Genomic DNA, 5,000 nt, shown 5'->3' with positions numbered 1-5,000 from the left:
TTAGTACCTGGATGGGAGACCGCCTGGGAATACCAGGTGTTGTAGTCTTTTTCTTTTCTCACAGTCCGGGGAGAGCTTTTTGCCATGTGTTTCTTGCTCATCATCAAAGCTTTAAACCCTTATTTGAACCTTCTCACCTTCTCTGTGCAGTCCCAGGGCTTATAATTCTTTCTGTCTGACGACAAGCAGCAGCAGCAGCAGCAGCAGCAGCAGCAGCAGCAGCAGCAGCAGCAGCAGCAGCAGCAGCAGCAGCAGCAGCAGCAGCAGCAGCAGCAGCAGCAGCAGCAGAATAAGAGAAGTAAGATAAAAAACTTTCACACCTGCGGCCATACCACCCTGAAAGCGCCTGATCTCGGAAGCTAAGCAGGGTTGGGCCTGGTTAGTACCTGGATGGGAGACCGCCTGGGAATACCAGGTGTTGTAGGCTTTTAATTTTTTCTCACAGTCCGGGGAGAGCTTTTTGCCATGTGTTTCTTGCTCATCATCAAAGCTTTAAACCCTTATTTGAACCTTCTCACCTTCTCTGTCCTGTCCCAGGGCTTATAATTCTTTTTGTCTGACGACAAGCAGCAGCAGCAGCAGCAGCAGCAGCAGCAGCAGCAGCAGCAGCAGCAGCAACAGAATAAGAGAAGTAAAATAAAAAACTTTCACACCTGCGGCCATACCACCCTGAAAGCGCCCGATCTCGTCTGATCTCGGAAGCTAAGCAGGGTTGGGCCTGGTTAGTACCTGGATGGGAGACCGCCTGGGAATACCAGGTGTTGTAGGCTTTTAATTTTTTCTCACAGTCCGGGGAGAGCTTTTTGCCATGTGTTTCTTGCTCATCATCAAAGCTTTAAACCCTTATTTGAACCTTCTCACCTTCTCTGTCCTGTCCCAGGGCTTATAATTCTTTTTGTCTGACGACAAGCAGCAGCAGCAGCAGCAGCAGCAGCAGCAGCAGCAGCAGCAGCAGCAGCAGCAGCAGAATAAGAGAAGTAAAATAAAAAACTTTCACACCTGCGGCCATACCACCCTGAAAGCGTCCGATCTCGTCTGATCTCGGAAGCTAAGCAGGGTTGGGCCTGGTTAGTACCTGGATGGGAGACCGCCTGGGAATACCAGGTGTTGTAGGCTTTTAATTTTTTCTCACAGTCCGGGGAGAGCTTTTTGCCATGTGTTTCTTGCTCATCATTAAAGCTTTAAACCCTTGTTTGAACCTTCTCACCTTCTCTGTCCTGTCCCAGGGCTTATAATTCTTTCTGTCTGACGACAAGCAGCAGCAGCAGCAGCAGCAGCAGCAGCAGCAGCAGCAGCAGCAGCAGCAGCAGCAGCAGCAGCAGCAGCAGCAGCAGCAGCAGCAGCAGCAGCAGCAGCAGCAGCAGCAGCAGCAGCAGCAGCAGCAGCAGCAGCAGCAGCAGAATAAGAGAAGTAAAATAAAGAGCTTTCACACCTGCGGCCATACCACCCTGAAAGCGCCTGATCTCGGAAGCTAAGCAGGGTTGGGCCTGGTTAGTACCTCGATGGGAGACCGCCTGGGAATACCAGCTGTTGTAGGCTTTTTCTTTTCTCACAGTCCGGGGAGAGCTTTTTGCCACGTGTTTCTTGCTCATCATCAAAGCTTTAAACCCTTATTTGAACCTTCTCACCTTCTCTGTCCTGTCCCAGGGCTTATAATTCTTTTTGTCTGACGACAAGCAGCAGCAGCAGCAGCAGCAGCAGCAGCAGCAGCAGCAGCAGCAGCAGCAGCAACAGCAGCAGCAACAGAATAAGAGAAGTAAAATAAAAAACTTTCACACCTGCGGCCATACAACCCTGAAAGCGCCCGATCTCGTCTGATCTCGGAAGCTAAGCAGGGTTGGGCCTGATTAGTACCTGGATGGGAGACCCCCTGGGAATACCAGGTCTTGTAGGCTTTTAATTTTTTCTCACAGTCCGGGGAGAGCTTTTTGCCATGTGTTTCTTGCTCATCATCAAAGCTTTAAACCCTTATTTGAACCTTCTCACCTTCTCTGTCCTGTCCCAGGGCTTATAATTCTTTTTGTCTGACGACAAGCAGCAGCAGCAGCAGCAGCAGCAGCAGCAGCAGCAACAGAATAAGAGAAGTAAAATAAAAAACTTTCACACCTGCGGCCATACCACCCTGAAAGCGCCTGATCTCGTCTGATCTCGGAAGCTAAGCAGGGATGGGCCTGGTTAGTACCTGGATGGGAGACCGCCTGGGAATACCAGGTGTTGTAGGCTTTTAATTTTTTCTCACAGTCCGGGGAGAGCTTTTTGCCATGTGTTTCTTGCTCATCATCAAAGCTTTAAACCCTTATTTGAACCTTCTCACCTTCTCTGTCCTGTCCCAGGGCTTATAATTCTTTTTGTCTGACGACAAGCAGCAGCAGCAGCAGCAGCAGCAGCAGCAGCAGCAGCAGCAGCAGCAGCAGCAGCAGCAGCAGCAGCAGCAGCAGCAGCAGCAACAGAATAAGAGAAGTAAAATAAAAAACTTTCACACCTGCTGCCATATCACCCTGAAAGCGCCCGATCTCGTTTGATCTTGGAAGCTAAGCAGGGTTGGGCCTGGTTAGTACCTGGATGGGAGACCGCCTGGGAATACCAGGTGTTGTAGGCTTTTAATTTTTTCTCACAGTCCGGGGAGAGCTTTTTGCCATGTGTTTCTTGCTCATCATCAAAGCTTTAAACCCTTATTTGAACCTTCTCACCTTCTCTGTCCTGTCCCAGGGCTTATAATTCTTTCTGTCTGACGACAAGCAGCAGCAGCAGCAGCAGCAGCAGCAGCAGCAGCAGCAGCAGCAACAGAATAAGAGAAGTAAAATAAAAAACTTTCACACCTGCGGCCATACCACCCTGAAAGCGCCCGATCTCGTCTGATCTCGGAAGCTAAGCCGGGTTGGGCCTGGTTAGTACCTGGATGGGAGACCGCCTGGGAATACCAGGTGTTGTAGGCTTTTTCTTTTCTCACAGTCCGGGGAGAGCTTTTTGCCATGTGTTTCTTGCTCATCATCAAAGCTTTAAACCCTTATTTGAACCTTCTCACCTTCTCTGTCCTGTCCCAGGGCTTATAATTCTTTCTGTCTGACGACAAGCAGCAGCAGCAGCAGCAGCAGCAGCAGCAGCAGCAGCAGCAGCAGCAGCAGCAGCAGCAGCAGCAGCAGAATAAGAGAAGTAAAATAAAAAACTTTCACACCTGCGGCCATACCACCCTGAAAGCGCCCGATCTCATCTGATCTCGGAAGCTAAGCAGGGTTGGGCCTGGTTAGTACCTGGATGGGAGACCGCCTGGGAATACCAGGTGTTGTAGGCTTTTAATTTTTTCTCACAGTCCGGGGAGAGCTTTTTGCCATGTGTTTCTTGCTCATCATCAAAGCTTTAAACCCTTATTTGAACCTTCTCACCTTCTCTGTCCTGTCCCAGGGCTTATAATTCTTTTTGTCTGACGACAAGCAGCAGCAGCAGCAGCAGCAGCAGCAGCAGCAGCAGCAGCAGCAGCAGCAGCAGCAGCAACAGAATAAGAGAAGTAAAATAAAAAACTTTCAAACCTGCGGCCATACCACCCTGAAAGCGCCCGATCTCGTCTGATCTTGGAAGCTAAGCAGGGTTGGGCCTGGTTAGTACCTGGATGGGAGACCGCCTGGGAATACCAGGTGTTGTAGGCTTTTAATTTTTTCTCACAGTCCGGGGAGAGCTTTTTGCCATGTGTTTCTTGCTCATCATCAAAGCTTTAAACCCTTATTTGAACCTTCTCACCTTCTCTGTCCTGTCCCAGGGCTTATAATTCTTTCTGTCTGACGACAAGCAGCAGCAGCAGCAGCAGCAGCAGCAGCAGCAGCAGCAGCAGCAGCAGCAGCAGCAACAGAATAAGAAAAGTAAAATAAAGATCTTTCACACCTGCAGCCATACCTCCCTGAAAGCGCCTGATCTCGTCTGATCTCGGAAGCTAAGCAGGGTTGGGCCTGCTTAGTACCTGGATGGGAGACCGCCTGGGAATACCAGGTGTTGTAGGCTTTTTCTTTTCTCACAGTCCGGGGAGAGCTTTTTGCCATGTGTTTCTTGCTCATCATCAAAGCTTTAAACCCTTATTTGAACCTTCTCACCTTCTCTGTCCTGTCCCAGGGCTTATAATTCTTTCTGTCTGACGACAAGCAGCAGCAGCAGCAGCAGCAGCAGCAGCAGCAGCAGCAGCAGCAGCAGCAGCAGCAGCAGCAGCAGAAGAATAAGAGAAGTAAAATAAAAACCTTTCACACCTGCGGCCATACCACCCTGAAAGCACCCGATCTCGTCTGATCTCGGAAGCTAAGCAGTGTTGGGCCTGGTTAGTACCTGGATGGGAGACTGCCTGGGAATACCAGGTGTTGTAGGCTTTTTCTTTTCTCACAGTCCGGGGAGAGCTTTTTGCCATGTGTTTCTTGCTCATCATCAAAGCTTTAAACCCTTATTTGAACCTTCTCACCTTCTCTGTCCTGTCCCAGGGCTTATAATTCTTTCTGTCTGACGACAAGCAGCAGCAGCAGCAGCAGCAGCAGCAGCAGCAGCAGCAGCAGCAGCAGCAGCAGAATAAGAGAAGTAAAATAAAAAACATTCACACATGCGGCCATACCACCCTGAAAGCGCCTGATCTCGTCTGATCTCGGAAGCTAAGCAGGTTTGGGCCTGGTTAGTACCTGGATGGGAGACCGCCTGGGAATACCAGGTGTTGTAGGCTTTTTCTTTTCTCACAGTCCGGGGAGAGCTTTTTGCCATGTGTTTCTTGCTCATCATCAAAGCTTTAAACCCTTATTTGAACCTTCTCACCTTCTCTGTCCTGTCCCAGGGCTTATAATTATTTCTGTCTGACGACAAGCAGCAGCAGCAGCAGCAGCAGCAGCAGCAGCAGCAGCAGCAGCAGCAGCAGCAGCAGCAGCAGCAGCAGCAGCAGCAGCAGAATAAGAGAAGTAAAATAAAAAACTTTCACACCTGCGGCCATACCACCCTGAAAGCGCCCGATCTCATCTGATCTCGGAAGCTAAGCAGTG

The 5,000-nt window shown here is 49.9% G+C and overlaps 13 non-coding genes and 2 pseudogenes across 13 annotated transcripts in view; all 15 read left to right on the top strand.

Moving 5' to 3' along the window:
• The window catches only part of LOC128479520 (5S ribosomal RNA), a 119-nt gene extending 71 nt beyond the window's left edge, over positions 1–48 (top strand). The window contains exon 1 of the ribosomal RNA XR_008350390.1: positions 1–48. This exon is cut by the window's left edge and continues 71 nt beyond it. This is a non-coding gene — a ribosomal RNA (5S ribosomal RNA).
• A 270-nt stretch (positions 49–318) lies between these two features.
• LOC128479823 (uncharacterized) lies at positions 319–427 on the top strand (annotated as a pseudogene).
• A 224-nt stretch (positions 428–651) lies between these two features.
• LOC128479726 (5S ribosomal RNA) lies at positions 652–770 on the top strand. The gene has a single exon (XR_008350438.1). It is a non-coding gene; the product is annotated as a 5S ribosomal RNA (ribosomal RNA).
• Positions 771–997: 227 nt separating this feature from the next.
• Positions 998–1,116, top strand: LOC128477517 (5S ribosomal RNA). Its single transcript, XR_008348486.1, has one exon. It is a non-coding gene; the product is annotated as a 5S ribosomal RNA (ribosomal RNA).
• Positions 1,117–1,430: 314 nt separating this feature from the next.
• LOC128480609 (uncharacterized) lies at positions 1,431–1,539 on the top strand (annotated as a pseudogene).
• A 237-nt stretch (positions 1,540–1,776) lies between these two features.
• LOC128479408 (5S ribosomal RNA) lies at positions 1,777–1,895 on the top strand. The gene has a single exon (XR_008350288.1). It is a non-coding gene; the product is annotated as a 5S ribosomal RNA (ribosomal RNA).
• A 209-nt stretch (positions 1,896–2,104) lies between these two features.
• LOC128477988 (5S ribosomal RNA) lies at positions 2,105–2,223 on the top strand. Its single transcript, XR_008348932.1, has one exon. It is a non-coding gene; the product is annotated as a 5S ribosomal RNA (ribosomal RNA).
• Positions 2,224–2,480: 257 nt separating this feature from the next.
• LOC128479292 (5S ribosomal RNA) lies at positions 2,481–2,599 on the top strand. The gene has a single exon (XR_008350175.1). It is a non-coding gene; the product is annotated as a 5S ribosomal RNA (ribosomal RNA).
• Positions 2,600–2,817: 218 nt separating this feature from the next.
• LOC128477858 (5S ribosomal RNA) lies at positions 2,818–2,936 on the top strand. Its single transcript, XR_008348809.1, has one exon. It is a non-coding gene; the product is annotated as a 5S ribosomal RNA (ribosomal RNA).
• A 237-nt stretch (positions 2,937–3,173) lies between these two features.
• LOC128476202 (5S ribosomal RNA) lies at positions 3,174–3,292 on the top strand. Its single transcript, XR_008347222.1, has one exon. It is a non-coding gene; the product is annotated as a 5S ribosomal RNA (ribosomal RNA).
• A 233-nt stretch (positions 3,293–3,525) lies between these two features.
• On the top strand, positions 3,526–3,644 carry LOC128477560 (5S ribosomal RNA). The gene has a single exon (XR_008348525.1). It is a non-coding gene; the product is annotated as a 5S ribosomal RNA (ribosomal RNA).
• A 230-nt stretch (positions 3,645–3,874) lies between these two features.
• Positions 3,875–3,993, top strand: LOC128478906 (5S ribosomal RNA). Its single transcript, XR_008349804.1, has one exon. It is a non-coding gene; the product is annotated as a 5S ribosomal RNA (ribosomal RNA).
• A 237-nt stretch (positions 3,994–4,230) lies between these two features.
• Positions 4,231–4,349, top strand: LOC128478420 (5S ribosomal RNA). Its single transcript, XR_008349339.1, has one exon. It is a non-coding gene; the product is annotated as a 5S ribosomal RNA (ribosomal RNA).
• Positions 4,350–4,571: 222 nt separating this feature from the next.
• LOC128479287 (5S ribosomal RNA) lies at positions 4,572–4,690 on the top strand. The gene has a single exon (XR_008350169.1). It is a non-coding gene; the product is annotated as a 5S ribosomal RNA (ribosomal RNA).
• A 249-nt stretch (positions 4,691–4,939) lies between these two features.
• Positions 4,940–5,000, top strand: part of LOC128477399 (5S ribosomal RNA) — a 119-nt gene continuing 58 nt past the window's right edge. Inside the window, exon 1 of the ribosomal RNA XR_008348374.1 lies at positions 4,940–5,000. This exon is cut by the window's right edge and continues 58 nt beyond it. This is a non-coding gene — a ribosomal RNA (5S ribosomal RNA).

This window comes from Spea bombifrons, chromosome 2, assembly GCF_027358695.1.
Source record: "Spea bombifrons isolate aSpeBom1 chromosome 2, aSpeBom1.2.pri, whole genome shotgun sequence".
Classification (NCBI taxonomy): Eukaryota; Metazoa; Chordata; class Amphibia; order Anura; family Pelobatidae; genus Spea; species Spea bombifrons.
This window is presented reverse-complemented; position numbering and strand designations above follow the sequence as displayed.